Source organism: Lagenorhynchus albirostris, chromosome 15 (genome assembly GCF_949774975.1).
Source record: "Lagenorhynchus albirostris chromosome 15, mLagAlb1.1, whole genome shotgun sequence".
Taxonomy (NCBI): Eukaryota; Metazoa; Chordata; class Mammalia; order Artiodactyla; family Delphinidae; genus Lagenorhynchus; species Lagenorhynchus albirostris.
In genome coordinates this window covers 74,190,738-74,215,770 of record NC_083109.1, presented here as the reverse complement: position 1 = coordinate 74,215,770, position 25,033 = coordinate 74,190,738, and the positions used below count along the sequence as shown (strand labels likewise).

Below are 25,033 nucleotides of genomic sequence, written 5' to 3'. Positions count from 1 at the left end.
ATAGGGAGGTGTCAAGCCTCGTTCGGGTAGCAGAACTGGAGGGCAGGGCCTGGTGTTTCCACCCTGGGCCAGGCCCAGCCGGCTGTGGAGGGGGAGCCGTACTCCGGGTGTGGTTTGTGCGTGTTTCCTCTGGCCTTTGCTGCTTAGGATAATTGAACATTTAAGTGATTGTTCCAGTTCATGAAGTATGGTCCAGGGAGGGCACTGTGCAAATTGCTAAATCGATTTATTTCTAAACAGACATGAGGTTTAAAAAAAAAACAGCTAAATTAAGTCTTGATGTGTTTCAGCGCCAGGGTCCCCAGAACCGTGTATCTTCCTCTCTGCAAAGCCATGCTTACACATTTGTGTGTGACAACCAAGATGACAAATGCAGTGGCGGGGGCGGGTGGATTTGAATGGCAATGTTCTTTTTCTCGCTTGCAAAGGTCAGTGATTCTCCCTGCATAAGCTGTGAAGAACACCACACAAGGCATTAACATCAGCAGAATAATGTGGTGGGTAAGAACCTGATTTGGAGCCAAAAAAAGACCTGAACTCTAATTTCAGTTCATCCACTGTGTGATCTTGGGGCAAAATGCTTAACTTCTGGGCCTCAGTTTCCTCATGTCTAAAGAGCAATTACACTTACTTTACCAGGTCTTGCTGAGAATCAGATGACTTCATAATAACAATAGTAGCTAACCTGTATTAAGCCCTTATTATGTGCCAGGTACAAAGTTTAGCACTCTGTGGATTCTCAGATGCAAATATCCCTGAAAGGTGAAAACAATTCAATTCTTATTTTAGAGCTGGTATATGTAACATGTAGAGCGCACATAGCTAGCTCTCCCACCAGTCTGTACGATGACTTGTCGTGCTCATACGTTGTATTCAAAAGCGTTACATCTGACGATATCTTGTCCCCAGAGATAAAAGACTAACAGAAAGTGTGTGTGTGCGAGTGCATGTGTGCATGTAGATGGCGTGAAAAATTACTCTTTCGAATGAGAAATGTTTCCCATAGCAGATCATAGTGGATTTTAGATATAGGCTTCAAACTATCATCCTAATCATTTTTACTTGGTTCTGTTACCCTTTGGACACATGATTCTTCTTGACTTCTCTGAAAGAAAAGAATCTGCCAGTAATTCACACCTGCAATTAATTCAGATTGAATGCTGTTTTCTCTCCCTCGCTCACTGACTTGCATTGTTCTCAGCCTCCACCCCAAATTATCCCACTTTGGGCCCCTGTCTCCCACGAATTTAAGCTTCCGATGTTGCAAACTGGGACTCTTCTTCTATACTTACACCCTATAATTTTTTTTTAATCACATGGTTTTATTTTTGAATTATCTTTCTTCCAATTTAGACTCAATCACAGAGCATAGGCTTTGGTCAAGAATAGCTATTTTCAATGCCAAAGCGAGACAGAACATAAATCAAAAAGTTCACATTGAAAGGTTACTGAGGTCCCTGGAGAAAGACCAAACCTAAAGGTGACCTGGGAAGTTTGGCCGGGGATGGAAGACAAAAATTACCTTGCTTTAATTTTCAAAGCTCTCAGATTTAGGAGAAGAGCAGACATAGTAAAGGACACCATGAAATGCACTGAACAACACATAACTAGCCTGCCTTGACTCAAAACTCTCTCCTGTGTCTGTCTTGGTATCTTTTTTCGGTACGCGGGCCTCTCACTGCTGTGGCCTCTCCCGTTGCGGAGCACAGGCTCCGGACGGGCAGGCTCAGCGGCCATGGCTCACGGGCCCAGCCACTCCACGGCATGTGGGATCTTCCCGGACCGGGGCACGAACCCGTGTCCCCTGCATCGGCAGGCGGCCTCTCAACCACTGCGCCACCAGGGAAGCCCCATAATCTTATTTTCTATATGATATTTAGTTTTGAGTTTCCCATTGTGTTAAACCAGCTTTACCTGTCCGACCTAACTGCCTCGAAATGAAATTATGTCTGTAAGGATAGGCCTATGTTTCTCATACAAACACACAATTGATTCCTCCTTTATACGAACACTCGCTGGTTAAAAACACAAACATGCTGGCTGCTCACAGAGGCATTTTTGTGCCTGACGTCTTAGGCACGTTAGCTTCCTATCCAACAATAATCCTCTAAATCTCGGTATCTCAGATTCATAGGATGAAGTTAGGCAGACACGCGTCGGAACAGGATTGGGATGAAATACAGGTTACCCCATCTTTACGTCATACTGATGGTGCTTCAAGTTGCAAGCCAGACTTCTCCTCAAGTTACATGGTGGACCTTTGATGTCACTGGGTTCCCCTTATATGAACGCTCTGCAGGACACTGTAAGTGGATGCGTTGTTTAGGAGAGTCTGGATTATGCTATTGTAACAATGCCAAACACTGTCAATGACCGTCCCTCAGAGACCTGGGTGACAGAGGTTCCATCAGCTTATGAAGCCTCTGTGTGGACATAAGTTCCGAGGGTTTGCTCTTGTTGGGGGAACATGTGCAGAGTCACCCACCAGCTCTTAAATGCTTCCATCCCAGAAGCAAAGCACACTGCTTCTGCTTAAGTTTCATTAGCTGCATCAAGCCACGTGGCCATGCCTAACTTCCAGGGGACGGGAAATGTATTCCTCCTATGTGCTGAAATTCAAGATCAGGAAATACTGGTGAACACTAGTAATGTCTACACGCAGGACATGTGCTGGTTTTGGTCGTTCGGCATCCACACCTAATGGGCAGGTAATCCACGCTGGACCAACTGTACCCTCCCTCCACGGTATCCAATCCACCAAATGCTTCGGTTAGACAATCCCAAATAATGTTTATTTAGCCTGAAATACCAAAGAATGAGCTGGGTCTGGAGATCAAAGTCTCTCCAGGGAACTTTGAGTGGAGTTCATGAGTGGAGTTCCAAAACAACAGGAGAAAAATGGGCTGATTCATTCTAGCTGCCTTCTTCTGCTAATACTGTCAATTACGTTCTGTAATCTACTCCCCTGAAGCTACCCTTGCTTTCTGCCCCTTTCTGCTCAGCCTGTTTCTTTAGCTTTCCTAGGAATGTTGAGGGCTACCAATACTTCCCCAATATAATCCTTTTCTGCTTAGTAAGACTAGATTTTTGTTACCTGCACCCAAATTTTCCCAAACAGAAAACAAAAGATGCAGACAAAATGCCCAGCTGATGTGATTTGGGTGCAATACGATACAAAGATGGGTATGTACTGGCTGGGGGATGTGGGGAAGAACATCAAACTTGAAGCCAGGAAAATCGGGTCCCAGTCTCAGCTTTGTCATTCATCTTGCTGTATGAACTCGAGCAAACCCCAAAACTCATCTGTAAAATGAGGGTCTGGGACAAGTTGATCTTTCAAATCCTTCCTGGCTCCAGTGAACCGTGACTGTGTCATTTGGGGATTGCTGAAACAAGCACAAACCCTGTATTTTGGTCCCTGATTGAAACCAAATCCAAGCCCCACACTTCGAAAAATAACTTGTCAACGTTTGCTTGGAATCACATTAGCCGAGGAAATCATGGATTGCTTATATTTTACATTTCAAATGCACAGAGATCCTGACATCTGTCTGAGGACACGCCATCCACCCTGGCAATTCACCTTAGCATCAGGGGTGACATTCAACGCCAAGTGATCATGCCCGTCGCTTATCTGATTCCTACATATCATGGGCCACGTTCTTTAGTTGTTTGTGGTTTTTTTAAATTAATTAATTAATTAATTTATTTCTGGTTGCGTTGGGTCTTCATTGCTGCACACGGGCTTTCTCTAGTTGCGGCGAGCGGGGGCTGCTCTTTGTTGTGGTACACGGGCTTCTCATTGCGGTGGCTTCTCTTGTTGTGGAGCATGGGCTCTAGGCATGCAGGTTTCAGTAGTTGTGGCACGTGGGCTCAGTAGTTGTGGCTCACAGGCTCTAGAGCACAGGCTCAGTAGTTGTGGCACACGGACTTAGTGGCTCTGCAGCATGTGGGATCTTCCCGGACCAGGGCTCGAACCCGTGTCCCCTGTATTGGCAGGCAGATTCTTATCCAGTGCGCCACCAGGGAATCCATCCTTTAGTTTTCTGAGATGAGCTGATGGTCCTTCATTTCTACATCAGCTTGGTACCCATCCCCAAGAGGCAGAAGAACCTGGCATTTCCAGAACACTGTGATACATTAATATCAATAAAAGTAATGATTACAAAACCCTCAGCTCTCTGGCTCTAATTAGAAGAACCCCAGGCACTGGGCAGAGAGAAAATCCTAAGTATTTCTCAGCAGGTGGGTGCACAGATGAAAAATGAGATGACTTTCCCCGTGGATAAGTTTCACCTCTGATTAAAATTCTGCCTAGAAGAAAAGGATGATGTACCGAGATATGAATGACTCACTAAATCAGAGGGGCCTCTCTGTACACATTATTCTTCCTGCCTTTAGCCAAAGTTGATTCTCTCTCCCTCTCAGATTTATAAAAAAGGGACTTTTCAAGATATTCAGCCCTGGTGAAGTAAGAATGAAGTCCAGGCGCTACTGGGCAATTGTGATGTCTTGTCTTGCATACACATGGAGGAGTTTCACCAAATCACAGAAGACCATGGTCAGGGGAACCTCGGGGCCGTTGGTTCCACAGGTTATGGTCAGAGGCAACCTCTGGTTATGAGCTTCCTTTTTTCCTCTCTGCAAAGCTAAGCTACCTGACTTGAAAGGGCTCAATCTAAAGGCTTGAGCAGTTGAGCAGAAGAGACATTGGTAGCCCAGAGATTCCAGAAGGTCCTGACAAGCCAGGGCCCCTCCTATGAAATCTGAGGCTTTCCGCTGGGCACAAAATCCTGATGGATTTGCCCAGCAAACACTCTCAGTTAACAATCTGAGGGTCTTGTTGCTCTAGGAGCCCAGGTTCTCAAGCGTTTCAAAAAAGCCATTTTAAAAAAAAATAATTAATTAATTTTTGGCTGCGTTGGGTCTTCGTTGCTGTGTGCGGGCTTTCTCTAGTTGTGGCAAGCGGGGCTACTCTTCCTTGCGGTGCGTGGGCTTCTCATTGTGGTGGCTTCTCTTGTTGCAGAGCATAGGCTCTAGGCGCGTGGGCTTCAGTAGTTGTGGCACGTGGGCTCAGTAGTTGTGGCGCACGGGCTTAGTTGCTCCGCAGCGGACCAGGGCTCAAACCTGTGTCCCCTGCATTGGCAGGCGGATTCTTAACCACTGTGCCACCAGGGAAGTCCAAAGCCGTTTCTCTTTTTTAACGCAGTTGCAACTGCTATACCTGAGGTGACTTAAACATAGAGAAACCACCCACGCAAAAGAGGTGCCTGTTTGTGTTTGATGTCAGAAATGTGGCTTGCAACGTTTCCGTTTGTAATGCATGGTAGGGGATTTTGTTAAATGATTTGCTCCCCTCAAGTTCTGGTGATTTCCCAGCTAGGACTCACTCACCCAGCAGATGAACTGAGTTCCCACTGACCTTGGCAGGAGAGAGCGAGCCCGAGAATTTGGCAGAACGGAAGCCTTGTCCGTGCAACCCGAGAAGCACGGAGTCCGACTCTGGAAGTAGTGGGTTGGGGGTGGGGATTATCTCCTGGATCCAGGAATCCGGTGTCCAGTGATTGTGTTATGGCCTTCACTCTGGGTCTGGCAGCTCTGAGTTGTGTTTTGCAGGGTCCGATTCCAGGACACCACCTTGTAAAAACAATCCACACATGGGATTCTCACAAACTCAGCAGTTTCAGCTCAGATGGGCTTGTGGGGCTCAGCCAAGGGTACGGTGGAGCCAGAAGCCCTTGGAGCGAGGGCTTGGGGTGCTGAGCTGGTGGCGAGCCAGCACCTATAAAGTGGAGGCTGGGAGCAGCACCCAGCACAAACATTGCAGGTGACGTATAGAAGAGTATTTCCCGTTACAGGCTAATGCTCGGACCAGCTGTGCACCGTCCCCCAGGGCTACCTGTTCACCCGGGCGCTTGCTGCTTCTCACCAGGAGGAAGGAGAGGTGAAGGGATGAAGAAAAAAGAGCAATGGAGGGCTTGCCAGGCGGGGCGTGGAGGGCTGGCTTCCGTCAGTTCTGAATTCCAGCAGTAAGTCACTTAGGGGCACTCTTGTGCCTTGCTAGGCTAAGCCCTAGAGTGACGCTTAAGGATTCTGCCGTCTAGCTTCTGAGAGCTCCTCTAGTGAGAAATTACTCAGAAGGTCAGAGAGTCAGGAACGCCCTGGGGCCAATGTTTCAGCCGAGGAGATAAACAGTGCCCATTGCATAGGTCCTAGTTACAGAACTCAGGGCCTGGCTTCTCCTTTTCACGAGAGAGAAGGATAGTGGTACAGAGCCTACAAAAGGTTTTCGGTGCTGGCTGTCGGTTAAATCCTCATCATGGGCCTCGGAAGGGGTGAGTCGGGAATCACGGCTGTGGTTTACAGATGGTAGACCAGAAGTGCTGAGAGCACATGCCTGCCCAGATAACAAGCTAGGAAGGGGCAGACTTGGAATTCTTTAATTTGCCACAACATCTCCAAAAATAAAGTTTATAAAATGCCTCCAACTCTTACCAAAGTATAATTTTCTCCACATGTAGAGTGTGGTAGCCACAGGACATTGGTACAAGACCACTTCTGTGTATTGTTTGAGGCAAGATCAGAAAGGGATTAGAGTCTCTGCCACCCTGGGTCTCTGCAGGACAGCTTTCAAAAAGGCCTGGGTTTTCTCCTCTTCGTAACCTTAGCTCTATTGTAGGACCAAATCTCACCCTCTTAGAGGTTCAAGCTCCTCAGAGCAAGGAGAGACCAAGCAAGGATGAACTCTAAGCAACACTTGTACTTCCTCGCTTGGAAATCAGAAAATAAATGAGGCCATCTCAACGGCACTTCCTGTGGAAGAGAGGTGAACCCATTAGGTTTTTGACAGTCTCTGTCTCCCTTTTCATGTCTTCCTCTTAAAATCAACACATCAGACTCTGAAACCAAATGTCCAGGAAGACGGATACAGTCTGATGGATGTCAAGAAGCTACAAAAAAAGTATAGATAAGAAATACCAATCTAACAAAGAGGTGGAGAAGGGCCCTGAAGCCAAGACACTTCCTTGAGGAGACCATGCTTAGGAATTTCAGGGACATAGCCTCAGCCTCCCAACCCCCAGAAACAGGGGGCACCATTGTCACTGCACATCTGCAGCAACATGTGTCTGGTAGCTAAAAGACACCACCCAAGTTCCACCAATTCTGGAGATGAATTAAAGCCATAGTGAGATAGCATTTTTCCTCCTCACCCTGTCCTTCCACCCCTATCCCCAGCCAGGCAGATCTCAAGACTGGATCCACAGTGAGTTTTCCTGGAAATCAACGCCAAGAGAGGGTTATTTTTATAATGTGGGATGTGACATCCATGGGAGTCAAGAGTGGAGGTGGGTTTCAAACCAAAGGGTTGTGCTCTTTAAGGCTGCCTAGGACAGCAGCATAAGAAAGAGAATCTTGGGTATATACTAGAGGTACCAACATATCTGGCGGCCAATCCAGCATTCTCAGTGCAGGAAAAGAGGTAAAGCATAGACTCCTCCAGAAGAGATGGTGAGTCAACTGCAGTTAAGTGGAGGATAGGGTTGAAGCAAATGGGAATTTTTAAGAATCAAGAGAGATGTTAAACACACAGCAGACACAGGGAAGAAAGGCTCAGGGAAACTCTGAAGTTCTTTCTCTGGGCCATGAGCAGCCTCCTGAAGTGGGAGCGCCCTGCTGTCTGAGGACAGCTGGGGTCCTTATCAGACTGTGAGGCCCTCACCTAGGAAGTCAGGGGCACCATTTGCCGCCTTAGACCCAGCAGAGATGGCAAGAATCAACATGCTTCCTCTAGAGATAGTGGACATCACAGCTTAAGGGCGAGAACTGAGCTTGCCTAGAAGGCGCCCGCCTGAGATCTGGAAACCTTGAACCCAGAGCATTAGAAGCACAGCGTTTCATCTTTTCGGGCGCTTTCCCTGGAATCATCTCATGACCCACAGCATGGCTGCAACTATGATGGGGAGCTGGGGACCTTTACGAAACCCCAGGATCTGAAAAATCCAGACTTAGGAGCAAACGTATTTGGGGTTAATTGTACACGTTACAAAAGGATTCTCTTTGATTCCTCACTTAGCTCCAGATTCCTCACCTCTAAAATGTGGAAAATAATCTCTGACTTATCTAGAAAATAGGGCTAGCGTAAGAATCAAATTGAATAACACACAGATGAGTGCTTTGCAACGTATCCAGACATATGTTCCTACCGCTATTCTTACCGAGAGTAAAACACCAGAGACGCCTGTGTGTGCTGCCTGGGTGAACTGTTTTCAGGAAGACCTGAGAAAAAAATGTCTCTTGCTATCTTTGTCCAACTGAAGACTACCAAAGTGTGTCAGGCTGCTTCCTGTGAAATGGTGTATCTGTGTGAATCGGGGGTGTGAATGAGGGCTTCTCAATATTAACCTGATTCAAGACTGAAATTGAACAAAGACATGAACATCTCTGAACCTCAAGTTGCTTCATCTGTGAAACGGGAACAGTAACTCAGCCCTTTAGCATTTCTAATGATTAAAGCAGGTGGTGTGTGTAGGCTACTTTCTCACCAGGAGAACTGAGGCACGTCAAGGTTTCTGTTCCTTTGTTTGCTTTTGCATACAGGCACCAGAATGGGAAAACCTGGAGGGATAGTTGGCCCTAGGCCTGAAATTCTTGAAGAAGGTATTGGGGACAAATACATCCCTTATCTTCCCAAGCAGAAACTGCATGTCCCCAGAAGGGGGAGGGCCAACCTGAACCAGCCTAGACGAAGGACACTGGCTGAGGGTCACCAGGGAGAGCCCCTTCTTGGGGTCCACCAAATGCTCAAATCAAGCCCCAGCCCCTTGGAATTCCATCCACCTCTTAAGGCCATTCTCAAGTCCTCCCTCCTTTGTTAGCTGTTCCCAGACATCCTCATTTGGAATTTCCATGGTTTCTCTAATTCTCTCACCTTTTTTGGTCCCACTATAGCATCCTTATATATAGCCTGCATAGTTTATTATTTTGTGTGCATCTTAGATCGATCTTCCCTATGAGGTTTTGGAGAGCAAGGAGTATGTATTTGTCATCTCTGTGTCCCTTACCTTGCTCCGTAATGATATCTGCTTTTTGAATGAAATATATTTCAAACTCTCACCTCATCAGCCATCTAAACCAATCTTATAAATAAGCAATGAGGGCTACCTTTCCCATCATCACATAATGCCTGGATGCTGCAACACTTCTTAACAGATCTCTTGTCTTCAGACTGGCCTTCCCGATTCATCTTCTTTGAATGCCATTTTAATATCTTATTCAAATTTCCTACTCAAAATCTTTTAAAGGCTTCGCACTGCCTACATGAAAAAGTAAAAACTTCAAAGCCTTGAAGGTAAGACTCTCCACCAGCTGGCTCTAGTCCAGCTAGTTAAACTTATCTAACCCATACATTCCCAAATCAGTGAGACTGGTTGACCCATTCACTTGTTCCTTCCCTCATCCATCCATCCATCCATCCATCCAACATGGGTTAAGTGTCTGCTCTGTGCCATCACTGCGTTAGGTGGCAGGGATCTATATATAAAAAGGCATAGTCCCTGATATCAATGCAATTACCATCCAGTGGATTGGCAGAAAGTAACGAGAATATTACAATTCTAAGTGATAAGGATCCTGGCAGTGCAGAAAAGCCAGTGCCCAGGTTGGCCTAAGGGACTCAGGGGAAAGTTAGCAGAAAAGGGAACAAGTCAGAGTGGTTTTCCAAGAAGACCCAGTAAGGTGGGGTAAAGGGAGGGCATCTGATAAAGAGAGAAACGAATATGCAGGAAAACCAAGGACATTATGAGAACATGGTATAAATTGATAGGTGGGGTTCAGGAAGACCTATTTCGAGCTGAACTCAAACTAAAGGGAATTCTTGAGGTGTGTGAAGTGGTACTGATGATCTATGTCAGTATTTCTAAACTTGTGTTCCTGAACCCAGTTCTGAGAGGCATCAAGAAGACTGCCATCAGGACAAAAAAAATTTTAAGTGTTCTGTGGTCAAAAAATTTTGCAAAGTATATATATGCTCTCTTTCACTTTGGAAAGTTACAATGTTCATAAGCATAGCAAAGGTTCTGCTAAGTCTTGCAATAAAACAAGCTGTTTATAGTGTCCCAAATTTATTTATCCAAAGAAAAGAACACCACTGTATATTTGCTGCAGAATGGGATCCAAGGATGGCTAACAGTGTGGAAACGCTGGTCTATATGTTTACCCTCATCATGGGTTTCAGGGACAAACACTCTTGGTTTTGAATCTTTTCTCCATCACTTCCTTACTGTTTGATCTTGGACAAGTTACTTAGCATCTTTGATGGACAGTTTCCTCGTCTATAAAGTGGGCATAAAATATACTTTCTCTCTAGGGTGGTTTCATTGAGCACATCTGCCTGACACATAATATGTACTTAAAGAAGTTCCTTTCGTTATCATTGGCTAAAAGTTATGAATCAACTATATTAGCTGAAATAGTTGTAAGAAACTTATGAATTATATAGCTTAATTCTTCCCTCGGAATTCTAGTGCCGTTTCTTTACAGTGGTTCTCAAATTGTTCTTGTTTACCGATATTCAAACTTAAGCCTAAAAGAATTCCACGAAAGACTGCAATTATAAAAATTGCAAACATAAAAATTGCAATAGAAAGAAGAAAAAATAACCTTAATACACACATTATCAGGAACAGACTGACTTTCTTACGTAAGGTACTGTAATGTTCAGAGTAACCCGATGCTCTATAGTGTTTGAAAAATAAGCTACATAAAATGTAGTCTTGGAAACAGAAATATTTACCATGTTAGGATTAAGATTACGGTATGTTAGAGTTGGAATCTTAACCAGCAGGTTTTTAAAAGCAGGTGAGGCAGCGCCCTTTTCCATATATGGCCTGGAACACATGCTCTATCCTTGACCTTGTAAACTCTTTCACACTTTGCCTCCCCAGGAAACTCCCACACATCCTTGAAGACTCAGCCCAAGCATCATTTCCTTTGAAAGGAAGTTCCCTTGACTCCCCAGGTTGAAGAAGGCAATATCCCCTTGGCTCCTAGAGCGAGCGTCCTGAGCGCTTCCGTTAAACAACGTTTAATGCTTTCTTACCAAGTGGCTACTATGACCGGGGATCTGAAGATGCAATTCATGACCAAAAAGAGGTGGTTCTGCCCTCCTGGAGCTACAGCCCGATGGGACGGCAGCCACCAAACAGGCAAAAAGATGAGTAAAGTGCTACACATTGAGAAAGTGCTATGAAGGAATAAAAAAGATGGAAGAGTCAAGAGGTTCTGTTTTCATGGTTTACCTTGATGCCTCCTCTGCTGGCTGTGAAGTGTTTGAGTGTAATATCTGGTTCACATTTGTGTAACTTGGCCCAGTACTGTGCTCACATCTGTTGAGCGTGTATTACCTCCTGAATGAATGAGTGACTGCTGAATTCAATGAGTTAAAACTGGGATACACAGGGTTTGCCTGAGGTGACAACTGATTAGTGCCAATGTAGGGTAATACTCTCCTTTAAAGTGGGAGAACACTTGGAAGCCCACAGCCAACCTCAGAACAATTACTTCTGTGTTGTGTTGATACTTGGTTTTATTTGACTCGTCCTCTCAGGCCCTGTAAAAATGCAAACATAATCAATGGCTTCAAATGAGAATGGGCTCAAAGGAAGAATGCATTTTATGTGGGACGTGGTGGCTCCCTCCCCACCCCCGCACTTGTGATTAAGACAGGAAGCAAATATATATGATTCATCCAATTAACCTCAAAAGTGTGCCAAGGGAGGTCCAGACAATAGACACACTCCATTATTCCAAAATCCTTCATTAAACCAATCCCATCTGTAGCCCACACCTTCCTGCCTGCCTTGTGATTCTGAGGGGCAGACAGTGTGATTACCTAATTTAAATAAAGAGCTCGCTGGTTTTTTTTTCTGGGTGCCAAGAAGATTTAGAGCAACGACCTGGCTCAGGGATAATATCCACATATAATTTTCAGATTCCGTGAAAAATTAGAAAGCGCACATAAGGACATTCTCATCCTTCCTGGAGAGAGGTAGAGAGACACACAAACGTTTTTTAAAGCATCACAAAAGACAACACCATCCCCTCCCCCAAGGCTACTTGGTTTTGTTTTGTCTTTTTAAACATCTTTATTGGAGTGTAATTGCTTTACAATGGTGTGTTAGTTTCTGCTTTATAACAAAGTGAATCAGTTATACATATACATATATTCCCATATCTCTTCCCTCTTGCGTCTCCCTCCCTCCCACCCTCCCTATCCCACCCCTCTAGGTAGTCACAAAGCACCGAGCTGATCACCCTGTACTAACTATGTGGCTGCTTCCCACTAGCTATCTATTTTACGTTAGGTAGTGTATATATGTCCACGCCTCTCTCTCGCTTTGTCCCAGCTTACCCTTCCCCCTCCCCATACCCTCACGTCCATTCTCTAGTAGGTCTGTGTCTTTATTCCCGTCTTGCCCCTAGGTTCTTCAAGACCTTTTTTTTTTTTCTTAGATTCCATATATATGTGCTAGCATACGGTATTTCTTTTTCTCTTTCTGACTTACTTCACTCTGTATGACAGACTCTAGGTCCATCCACCTCACTACAAATAACTCAATTTTGTTTCTTTTTATGGTTGAGTAATATTCCATTAGCCACCAATGTCAGCACTATCTTTGATGAGTCTGTAACCAGATGCTCGCAGCCTAAGACTGGGATTTCAGGTTTTTGGTTTTTTGTTTTCGCAGTGGCTGCTAGAACTAACCCAACCCTCCTCAGAGCCTGCTTTCAGATATAGATTATATTTTCTTGGTAGGAGATATGAAATTAAATAATTAACAAAATTTTAATATAATATTTAATACATATGAAAGAATGCATGTATGTTACTTGTGAAGCTATGAAGCATAACAGACCAAACGCCTATGAGGCCATTATCCATCTTAAGAACCAGAACATAACCAATACTCTTGACTTTATCTATACGGTCTTCCCAGTCCCATCCTTTTGCATACTAGCTCAGATAAAATAATATTTGAATGCTGGAAAGGGTGTGGAGAAAAGGGAACCCTCTACACTGTTGGTGGGAATGTAATCTGGTGCAGCCACTACAGAGAACAGTATGGAGGTTTCCTTAAAAAACTAAAAATAAAACTACCGTATGATCCAGCAATCCCACTCCTGGCATATATTCGGAGAAAAATTTAATTTGAAAAGATACATGCATCCCAGTGTTCATAGCAGCACTATGTACAATAGCCAAGACATGGAAACAACCTAAATGTCCACCAACAGATGAGTGGATAAACAAGATGTGGTATATATACACAGTGGAATATTACTAAGCCATAAAAAAGAATGAAATAATGCCATTTGTAGCAACATAGATGGACCTAGAGATTATCATACTAAGTGAAGTAAGTCAGAAAGAGAAAGACAAATATATGATATCGCTTATATGTGGAATCTGAAAAATGATACAAATGAACTTATTTACAAAACAGAAACAGACTCACAGATATAGAAAAAAAAAACAAAACATGGTTACCAAAGGGGAAGTGGGAGGAGGGATAAATTAGGAGTTTGGCATGAGCAGATATGAACTACTATATATAAAACAGATAAACAACAAGGTCCTACTATATAGCACAGGGAACTATATTAAATATCTCATAATAACCTATAATGGAAAAGAATCTGAAAAAGAATATATATTCTGAATCATTTTGCTGTACACCAGAAATTAACACAACATTGTAAATCAACTATACTTCAATTAAAAATTTAAAAATCACCTGGCAGGGGGAAACAACAATGTCTGAAGGCTGTGTTTCGAATTCCTTGCTCTTAAATGGCTCTGCCTTATTTTGTTTTTTTCTGTATAAGGTTTCCTTTTTTCTGTCTGCCTTCATGATTTCTCTTTTCCTTGGAATTTCAGCAGTTTGACTGTGATGTACCTAATTTCAAACAATTCAATGCTACACCACACAGAGTATAACCACCTGAAAACAGTGCTCTCCCAATGCTTCCCTCCCATCTTTTATCCTACTGCTGTCATACATCTAACTTTACAAGTGCTACAAACAGGCAAAACCTTACAACTATTTTTGCTTTAAAAGGTTAATAATTTTTAGAGTGATTAAAAAGTAAATTTATATTGCCCTGCACAACTCTTCCTAGAAATCTTCATTTTTATACGTAGATCCGAATTTCTTTCCTTCTCTTACTTGTTCTGCTTTAAGAATGTCCTTTCCATTTCCTATAGTACAGTTTTGCTGGTAATGAATACAGATTCCTTTATGCCGAGAGACGTTTTAAAGTAAAGATTCTAAGTCACGGTGCTAGGCTCACAGTGGTATTGATAACTATGGGCCTTGGAGGAGTCGATGGGTGTCACCTCCAGGGCCAGACAGGTAACATAAGTGGGTGAAATGAGGTGGGTGCAGACCAGTCAGGGCAACAAAGAGGGAGGAAGCTAGAGATGCATCTCAGTCCAAAAGTAGCAGCTATGCTCAGCTTCACTGAGGTTGCCATGTGGGAATGTGGGAATGCCAGTCTGCTCTTTCCAGAACAGTTCATCTGAGCTGTTGATATGAAATCGCCCTATTTTATAAAGCAAACGAATAAAATAACTAAACAGAAGCAGACTCTCGGATCTAGAGAACAAAGTAGTGGTTACCAGTGGGCAGAGGGACGGGGGAAGGGCAGGAGAGGGGTAGAGGGTTAAGAGATACAAACTACTATGTATAAAATGAATAGGATCCAAAGCTGTCTTGTACAGCACAGGGAATGTAGCCAATATTTTACAATAACTTTAAGTGGAGTAATAATCTATAAAAATATTGAATCCCTATGCTATATACCTACAACTAATATAATAGTATACATCAAAGTTACTTTGATTAAAAACATGAAAGAGAGATCGTCCTATTTTAAAATGTTGGCAACGAATTAAAAAAATTTACCTTGTATTTGCCAGACAAAACAGGGCTGCAGGTTAGACTTGGCTCGTGGGTCAGCAGTTTGCAACCTCTGTCTTAAAGTTTTCATGACAACCCAAAAGAACTTGAATTACCAAAGAAAGATCATGTTTGATGAGACTTGTTTTTTCTTCTAATATCTGAAAACATTCTACTGAGAGCACTGAATCCTAACCACTAGACCACCAGGGATGGTGAAAATGTGCCGTGACTGGACTTGATGGACACCCTGGGGAAGGTTGTTAGTATTCATGGGATGCATGAAGCTGAGGTCACCGGTGTAGATTTTATCATCTCTGGGTCTGGGCTTGATGCAAACGCTTGGGAGGTCCATGACAAAGCAGGGGTGGGGCTTTACTGGAGAATAACTAGACAGAGGTCTGCTAGCATTTGTAACCATCCGGCAAAGAAGTTGTTCCAGCTGTTCACAGACCAGAGGGGGTTGCGATGAAGAAAAGAGAGCAGGGGCAGAACAGGAATGATCTATAAGAATGAAAGAAAGACAAGGCAGTCATGGCCCCAGCGATGAATGGAGAGGCCTGTCTGCTAGAAGCAAGGCTGTCTGGTCACTGCATCGGCAGGTAGAGAGGAGTGAATGAAGACGCACCCCTCCTGTCACCGCACAGGGCACTGCTTTCCCTTCTCCCTCCTTTAACTGTGAAGATATTCATCTGCCCCGTGGTAAAAGGGGACACAAGGCCACAAAACGCAATCTACAGGTGAAAGGTGCGTCGGAGGGTTCCGCTCTCCTCTGAACCCTTTCCTATAAGCTCATCTTGACCAGGCAGGCAAGCAGAGGAGTGCTGACTTAGCACAGTACAGACTCCCAGGTGTGCTGCGTGAAGTTGTACAAAGAATTGGGAGGTTCTTAAAATAATACCCTGGAAGTTCTTCTCTGCATAACTCGAAACCATGTCAGGCCTCTAATGGCATAGCCTGCTGAGTTAGAAAAAGGCTTCCAGAAACCACAGTTTTAATTTAACAATAAACAGTCTCCCAGGGCCTCTTAGGCATGGCTGCATAAATCTGACTGCTTAAAATTAGAGGTGCACAGAGCTTTGTTTCCCTCCACTGGCATTGAACACTGAGCCAGAAGGGTAACTGATACTACCTGAGCACCCTCTGGGTCTTTGGGAACTTCTGGTGGGAGGTCAACATTTACTCAGGGCTCTGGGACACAGAACCCTCCATGTCGGATGCCAGAGCTGCAGAAAGGCTCCAAGTGGAGGTCTGGGTCTTGTCTGCTGAGCTGCTCTTGTTTCCAACGTATTCTACCCCTGTCATCGACCTTCCTGAATGCTTTTCTCAACTTTGCTCCCCAATCCCCAACTCCATTAGGCACCTCTTTAAATATTTAAATTTTAAATATTTGAAGGTTGTGTTATGTCTTCTTCCTACATGCTATTCTTTGAGAAAAAAAATCCAGGTCCCATCAACCACTACTCAAGAGACCATGCTTCCACCAATCTGGTTGCCCTTTTTTAGAACCACATTTATTTTTATCCATGTCCATACTTATCTAAACCAGGTCGATGTAGCACTCAGAGTGGTCCCTTGGGGGAGTCAGGAAAGGTGCGACATTTTAGGCAACATCTGAGTTGAGGCTTGTAGAATGAGAAAGAGGACAGCAGACAAAGAGTGAGTAATGTTCCCAATAGATAAAATCAGGGAGTATCATAGGGATGGGGGTTGCATATTTTCCTGGTACCAAAGGGTTCCCTGTTACCCTCCACCAAGAATGCTGGACCTTCATGCTATATGGATAATTTCCAGACAGATATAAGTAGCTGTCCCTACCCTGCCCAGAAAAAGAGTATTTGTTGCTTGTTCAGTGCTATATCCCCAGGGCCTGGAAGACAGAAGATTCTCAATAAACATTTGGTAAATAAATGAACAAATGGAGTGAGGTCAGAGATAAGAAGGGCAGGAATCAGGGCAGGGTCATTTATTGGGCTTCCAAGAACTTCTTATCAGGGGGCATGATAACCATAACACGTGTATGTCGGGGGAGGTGGATGGATGAGTATGTGAGGGATGTGAGAGTGAAACCGAGCAGGACCCTGTGGGGCTCCTGGGCACGGAAGCCTTTCCGTGTCCCCCATTCCTTGTTTGCAGGGAACAGACTCCAGCCTCCAAGATCTTCCCTGAGGCCCAGTGGGCAGATTCAAACAGTTGTCAAGCAGGGAAGGGAGGGGATGCAGAGACAAGGGAGGAGCACCCAAGAAACAACAGTGCAGCCTTGGGGCAGGGTCCTGGTTCTACCGCAAGGGATACACATAACAATATCTTTGAGCTGTTTATAGAACTAAAACCTCCAATAAATGGAAGATATCAGCATTCTTCATTCTAGAGAAGACCATCTGAGGCCAGATTAAAGGAGCCAGAGAAACTCATCAAGAGATTACCTGAGACCAGATTAAAGGAGTGCAGGTCCTGCACACATCCTAAACCCCACCCTTGAACTACTGCTATAAAATTCCCACCAGGGACTTCCCTGGTGGCGCAGTGGTTAAGAATCCCCCTGTCGATGCAAGGGACACAGGTTCGAGCCCTGGTCCGGGAAGATCCCACATGCCACGGATCAACTAAGCCCATGCACCACAACTACCGAGCCTGTGTGCCACAACTACTGAAGCCCACGCGCCTAGAGCCTGTGCTCCGCAACAAGAGAAGCCACCGTGATGAGAAGCCCACGCACTGCAACGAAGAGTAGCCGCCATTTGCCGCAACTAGAGAAAGCCCGCGTGTAGCAACGAAGATGCAACACAGCCAAAAAAAGAAAAAACCAAAAAACACAACTCCTCACCAAATCCTCCTGGGTTGGGACACATGGTTTTAGAGGACAGGAGCCCTCGGTGTCCCCCTTTGCCTGGCAAAGCAATAAACCTATTCTTTTCTACTTCACCCAAGACTCTGTCTCTGAGATTCTCCACCAGTGCAGCGAGGCAAAGTTTTCAGCATCAAGAGGAACGTGATAAGGATGGAGCTGGCATGCAGATCCATCTACGGTCGAGAGACGCACGGCGGGATGGCAGGAGGGGACACAAGGCTTTCAGGAGCAAGAGACAGCCCAACACTTGCGCTTAATGCTTTCAGGACGAGTGAATAAATGAATGACTGAATCTTAAGTGGAATGTTGGAAGGAAGCAAAATGATACCAAAAAAAAAGACTTTCAGCAAAGTTCTAATAAAAGAACAAGAGGACAGAGTAAAGGCAGGTATAAATATTAAGCTTCTTGCTACACAAACGATACGCAAAGGCAAGTCGGTCAGGAAGTAACAATATTGTGTAATAGATAGGATTTATTCTGCACTTACCACATGCCAGAAGTGATGCTAGGCATCTAACAGTGACCCCAGTATTACTACACTTCGTATTTATAGATGGCAGTTACAGTAGTTATGAAAATTCCTCCTATTTTATAGGTAAGGATTGGGGCAGGAGAAGGCAGTAAGTTGCCCAAGTCACATCGCTTGGAAGTAATGGAGCTGGGACTGGGACTCATAGCCAGTGGTCTGGGTCCTCAGTCTGCCATCTCACTCAGTGGGCTGCACACGTCTAGAAAAGAACATGCTGAGATCCAAGGGTGGGGTTCCGGCTGCTGCTAAGGTGGAAATCCAAAACGGGTTGCTGGCTTCCTTCTAGAAGCTATCCTGGAGATTTCCCAGGAGCAAGGATTGTATTGGCATCATACCTCCTAAGAGCAGCACTGAATTTAAATTACAGACCTATCCTTTGACCCAGCAAATCCACCTCTACAAATGTATCCCTCTGTTATACTTACACATATATAAATAATAAAAGTACAAGGTTCCTTGTTTTAAAGAACTTGTAATAGCAAAATCCTGGAAATTTTCTCCGTCAATAGAAGCCTGATAATGAGATAAAAGGATTGTTGTCTCTAGAGAAAAAATATTGAATCCACATCTCACACCACGTGTTAGCATAAATTCCAAACGAATGTATATTTAAATGTAATACATGGAGGGGGGATGGATTTTCTAACTATGCCACAAAATCCAGAAGCCGTGAAAAAAAGATTTATAAATTTGATTACATAAAACTTTTTAATAAAATCTTTTGCTCTGTCTTTAAAAACTTAAAAGCCAACTGACATGCCAGAAAAAAAAATTGTAGCTCAAATTACATAAAAAGCACTAATTTACTTATTATATTAAAAGTTCCTGTAAATTCATAAGACCGTATTTTCACACAGAAGACAGTTTTATATATTTTCAGTAGAAAGATCCAAACGAACAGTTCACAGAAAAGGAAATGAGTGGCATTTAAATATATGGATTCCACCTATTTTGGTATGCCATATTTTCATTTTCATTCAGTTCAAAATAATTTAAAATTCTATTGTGGTTTCTTTCTGACCCATGGCTTATTTAGGAGAGTACTGGGGATTTTAATTTTCTCTTTCATTTATTGTTTTCTAGATTAATTCCATTATGATACGAGAACATACTTTATTATTTCACTTTTGAAATTTGTTGAAACTTGCTTTAAATTCCACCATCTGGTCTTTATTGGTAAATGTTCCATATGCGCTTGAAAACAATGTATAATCTGCAGTTGCTGGATAAAATATTTTTATACATCAATTAAGTCGTTAATTTGTTATTCATGATTCTCAAAGTGCCTATGTCCTCATTGATTAATTGCTCGCTTCTTCTACCAGTTACTGAAGAGTATGTTACAGTTTAGAAATATAACTGTGGATCTGTTTATTGCTCTTTTAGTTGAGTCAGTTTTTATTTTCTGAAGTTTGAAACTGTGCTATTAGGATGCATATAAATTTAGAACCGCTACATCCTCCTGTTGAATTGACCCTTTTATCTCTAGTAATGCGTGTCTTAAAAGTCTACTTTGATACTGATATAACGACACCACTTTTCTTTTGGCTTATGTTTGCTGAGCACATATGTTTATGCCTTTATATTTACAATATTTCTGCATCTTTATGTTTAATGTGTGTCAAGCTGCGTACTGTTGGATTTGGATTATTTTTAATTCTGGAAATCTTTATCGTTCATTAGAATACTTAGCCCATTTAATACTAATGTAATTATGAATATATTTGGGCTTAAATATACCTTGTTAATTGCATCCTTGAGTTATACAAGATGATTTCGAATTAGTATACTCAGCACTTCTGAGAAAATGCAAGGACCTTACAACACGTTAACCCAATCCATTTCCTTTCTTTTTTGTACTGTTATTGCCATGCTTTTAATTATGCATATTTAAAACCCTACAACACATTATTGTTTAAAACACTCAATATTCATTAGTTTTACCCACATATCTATCACATTTTGTTCTTTTGAGTTCCCTTCATTCCTTCCTGAATCATCATATTTCCATCTGGGATCATTTCTTTTTTCCGTCCTGAAGAACTCTCTTTGGTATTTCTTTTAGTTCATATCTGCTAGCAACAAAATATCTCAGTTTTTTTGTGTCTGAAAATGTCTTTATTTCACCTTCATTTCTGAAGGATATTTTTTATGGGTATAGATTTTCACAATAGCATTTTTTTTTCTTTCAGCATTTTAAAGTTCCTATTCACTGTCTTCTTACTCTTATCACTTCTATTGAAAAGTCAGCTGTGAGTCACAGTTACTCCTTAATAATATATCTTTTTCTCCCTGGCTGCTTTTAAGATTTTTCTTTGTCTTTAGTTTTCGTCAGTTTTACTATACAGACCATCCCTGACTTATGATGGTTCAACTTTGATTTTTTGACGTTATGATGCATTCAGCAGAAACTACTTCAAATTTTGAACTCTGCTCCTTTCCCAGGCTAGCAATACGTGGTCAGATACTCTTCATGACGCTAGGCAACAGCAGTGAGCTGCAGCTCCCAGGCAGCCACACAATCATGGGGGTAAAAGACCGGTACACTTACAACCATTCTGTACCCACACAACCATTCTGTTTTTCACTTTCAGTGCAGTATTCAATAAATTACCTAAGATATTCAATACTTCATTATAAAACAGGCTTTGTGTTAGATGATTTTGCCCAACTGTAGGCTAACGTAAGTGTTCTGAGAACATTTAATGCGGACTAGGCTAAGCTATGATGTTTGGTAGGTTAGGCATATTAAATGCCTTTCCAATTTATGATGTTTCAACTTACAATGGGTTTATTGGGATATAACCCCATCATTAGTCAAGTAAGATCTGTAGTATACTTAGGTGTGATTTTCTTTGTATTTATCCTGATTAAGGTTCATAGAGTTTCAGAAATCTGTGGCTTGATGTTTTTCATTAATTTTGGAAATTTAGAGTTAGTGGCTCTTCAGATATTCCTTCTGCCTACTCATTTTCAACTCTCCTTCAGATACTCCAGTAACACATATGTAATAGGATTTTTCATTATGTCTTTCTATATTTTCCATCATTTTTCTCTCGCTTCAGTAAGGAAATTTTCTCTCATTTGTCTTCCAGTTCATTTAGCCTATTCTCTGTTGTGTCTGATTTGCTGTTAAACCTACCGAATTATCAATTTCAATTATAGTGTTTTGTTGTTTCCAGAATTTCAATCTTTCTTTAAAAAAAGACCCCAGCCTCTGGTAAATTTTTCTATCTTCTTATCTACTTCCTTGAACATATTAATCATAGTTATTTAAAAACCATGTCTCATAATTCAGATCTAGCTCACTTTGGGGTCTGTTTCCATGATCTATTTTTTCTACTGATATTGGTCATTTGACACATTTCTTGCCATGTCCATTTATTTTTGATTCACAGAGGACTTAATTTTATTCTGTCCAGTAGAGAGAGCATGGGCTGATGTCCATCCAGTCAAGCATGAGTTACATGTCTATCTCCAGTCAGGGTACCCTTACTTCTAGGCCACATCCCTTTCAAGGTCTCATCTGGAAGCCTTAGATGTTCACCAGTGCTCCTCTTTCTTTGCAGGCCCAGAAATCCTATTTATATCTCCCCAGCTCTGTGAGACTGACACAATCTCTGATTTTAATCTCTGAATAACTTATCCTCTTAGACCCTAAAAACAAAGATACCTTGAACGTGTGTATTTACAGCTTAGAAGTTGGCAAATGCCTTGAGGTGAAATTTCATGCAGTCCTTATTCCTGAGATAATGGCCCTTCAAGTTCATGCTGAATTAGTAGCTCTCAACTCCAACTTTGTATCCTCATCCTAGTGGGAATACTATAAGCCCAAAGCCATTGCTTTTTGTTCCACCTTTATACTTGTTATAGGAAATTCCCTAGAGTTAAAATGCTGTGACAAATATCAGGCTTACATCTCTGAGTTTTTGGCCCCTCAAGTCTTAGTTGCCTTGGTTACTTTCCAATGCCTTCAAACATCTGGTTTTTCATGGTTTCTTTTTTAATCCAGCTATTATAGTTCTTTGTGATAGAAGTTTAGTCTTATACAAAGTTTCTCCATTATATTCAGAAGCAGATGTCTAGAGGAATTATTTTAAAAACAAGACTCCAAAGTTCAAATAATAAAAGCAAAAGAATCAGTGGATATACAGTAAGTCCCCTACATATGAACCTTCAAGTTGTGAATGTGTGTTCGCATGTCCAATCACATAAGTTAGTTCACGTGTCTGGCGTACATGGTCACATGCCTGCATCCTCTACAAGTGGTTGTGCTTTTGTGTACTTTACTGTACAGTAGTGTATAGAGTACAGTAGTACAGTTTCTGTATTTCAAGCCCAGGATGTCCGGAAGCTAGCATAAAAGCAGCGGTGATGTAGCTGGTACTACTAAGAAGCACCAAGAGAGATAAGAGGAAGAAGTAACTGAAGAATCAAAGAGATTCACGATACAGGAAATGGCAAGGGGATTTTCTTTATTTGAGGAGGCACTGTTAGTTTTTGAGGCACAGACACTGAATGTAGAACGGTACACGAAGGTTGCAGCAGCCGTTCATAATGCAATCCAGTGTTACTGTGTCATCTATAATGAGAAAGAAAGAGCTACTACCCAGATATCACTGGATCGTTTTTCAAGATGGTAGATAGAATTGAATCCGGCAAGGAACCAGAACCTGTGCCATTAGTGTCAGGTGTGAGAGAAATTGCAGCTTGCCCTCCGTCTCCTATTGCTGACGATCCTTAAGGCTCTACCATCTCCCACCTCCTCTCCCTCCTCCAGTCAGTAACTCTTCTTGCCTGTTCACTTGGTACCAGCCCCTGTACACCAGCTGTTGTACTGTACTACTGTACCTTTCAAGGTACTGTACTGTAAGATTAAAAATGTTTTCTATTTTTTGTGTTTGTTTGGTTTTTATGTATTATTTGTGTGAAAAGTATTATAAACCTATTACAGTACAGTACTATATAGCCGACTGTGTTAGTTGGGTACCCAGGTTAACTTTGTTGGACTTACAAACAAACTGGACTTACGAGCGTGCTCTCAGAATGGAAGTCATTTGTATGTAAGGGACTTACTGTACTCATATCAATACTGGGAACTTATTCAACAAAGGACTCCACAAAGTTAACTGGTGGGGGGAAGACTGAGAGGCCACACTTAAAATCTCTAAAAGTAACCAACAGTTAGTACCTAGAGCACAACAGGATAGGAGACTCAGCATTAAAAATGGGCAAAAGTTATGAATAAGCAATTCACATAAAGGTAAAACAAATCACAAGTCTATGAAGAGACGTTCAATTTCATGAGTGATTAAAGAGAAATGCAAACAAACAACAGTGGTATACCACTTTACAATCATCAAATTGGTAGAAATCAAAAAGTCAGACAAATGCTAGGAGAATTTAGGGAAGAGAGGACCTTCTGCACTGCCGGTGGGAAGGTTGGTACCACCATTCCAGAACTCAATCTGACAGGCAGTATGTACTTTATAACCCAGCATTCCATGTTCCAAATGATATTCCAGGTCTATAAGGGGACATGCATGAGGATATTTATCTCAACAATGTTTGGCAATTAGGGATCGGGAGACATTCTAAGTGTCCACCGCTAAGGAAATTAAAGAGTAAACTAGGATGGATGAGGGGATGCTCTGTGACAACCAATGAACCAGAGGTACATTTAGCAATTGTTTAGATCTTTAAAACATAATGTAGAATGAAAAAAGTAAGATATAGAAGGTGATCTATAGCAGCATAATATCCAAATACACTTTTAAAACATAAATACACAAAACAACACACTGTATTTTAAAATATATAGTAGATACAGTCCTGCAGCATGCTAAGAACTCAGGCTCCCTGCATAAGTTGCCTGGGTGAATCCTCCCTCTGCCAGGTGCTAAATGGGAAAGTTACTTAATACATCTGTGCCTCTGTTTCCTCATCTGTTAAGGGGAAACGACAAAAGAATTTATCTCATAGTGCTGTTGGGAGGATTAAAAAAGACAGAGTATGTAAAAGGTGCTTAGAACAGGGCCCTGGTAAATTCACTTAGAGTTGTCAATAATTATTATTATCAAAGACATTGATCAGTACTTTCAGAGTGGGTATGTATAGGTAGGATGAAAATGGGGGCGTAAAGATGAAGATGAAAAAATAATGAAAGGGGCTTCCCTGGTGGCGCAGTGGTTGAGAGTCCGCCTGTCAATGCAGGGGACACGGGTTCGTGCCCCGGTCCGGGAATGTCCCACATGCTGCGGAGCGGCTGGGCCCGTGAGCCATGGCTGATGAGCCTGCGCGTCCGGAGCCTGTGCTCCGCAACGGGAGAGGCCACAACAGTGAGAGGGCCGCATACCGCAAAAAAAAAAAAAAAAAAAAAAAAAATTAAATAAATTAAAAAAAAAATGAAATAAGTCCATGGAGGGGAGGGTCAGAGTCTTTCATGGGCTGTTAATTATTTAATAATAATTAACTCAGCTTTCTGAGCCTGAGATCCCCCAAACTTGAAAGAGTCAAATTCAAATCCCGTTCCTGAGTATTAAGTGTTAGCACCTTCTGTGGAGGAGCTCAGGGGTCTAAACTAAAATCTTACTTATGTGGCATGTCTGTGGAGTTGAGCAAAACTGCTGAGTAAATTCATGAATAATTTTTCTATTATGGCTGATTGAGTTAAAAAACTAATTTCTGTTTAGTTA

The 25,033-nt window shown here is 42.5% G+C and overlaps 1 protein-coding gene across 3 annotated transcripts in view; it reads right to left on the bottom strand.

Moving 5' to 3' along the window:
- Positions 1 to 25,033, bottom strand: part of CALN1 (calneuron 1) — a 434,654-nt gene that overhangs the window by 88,098 nt on the left and 321,523 nt on the right. The gene's annotated exons all lie outside the window — the stretch shown is intronic.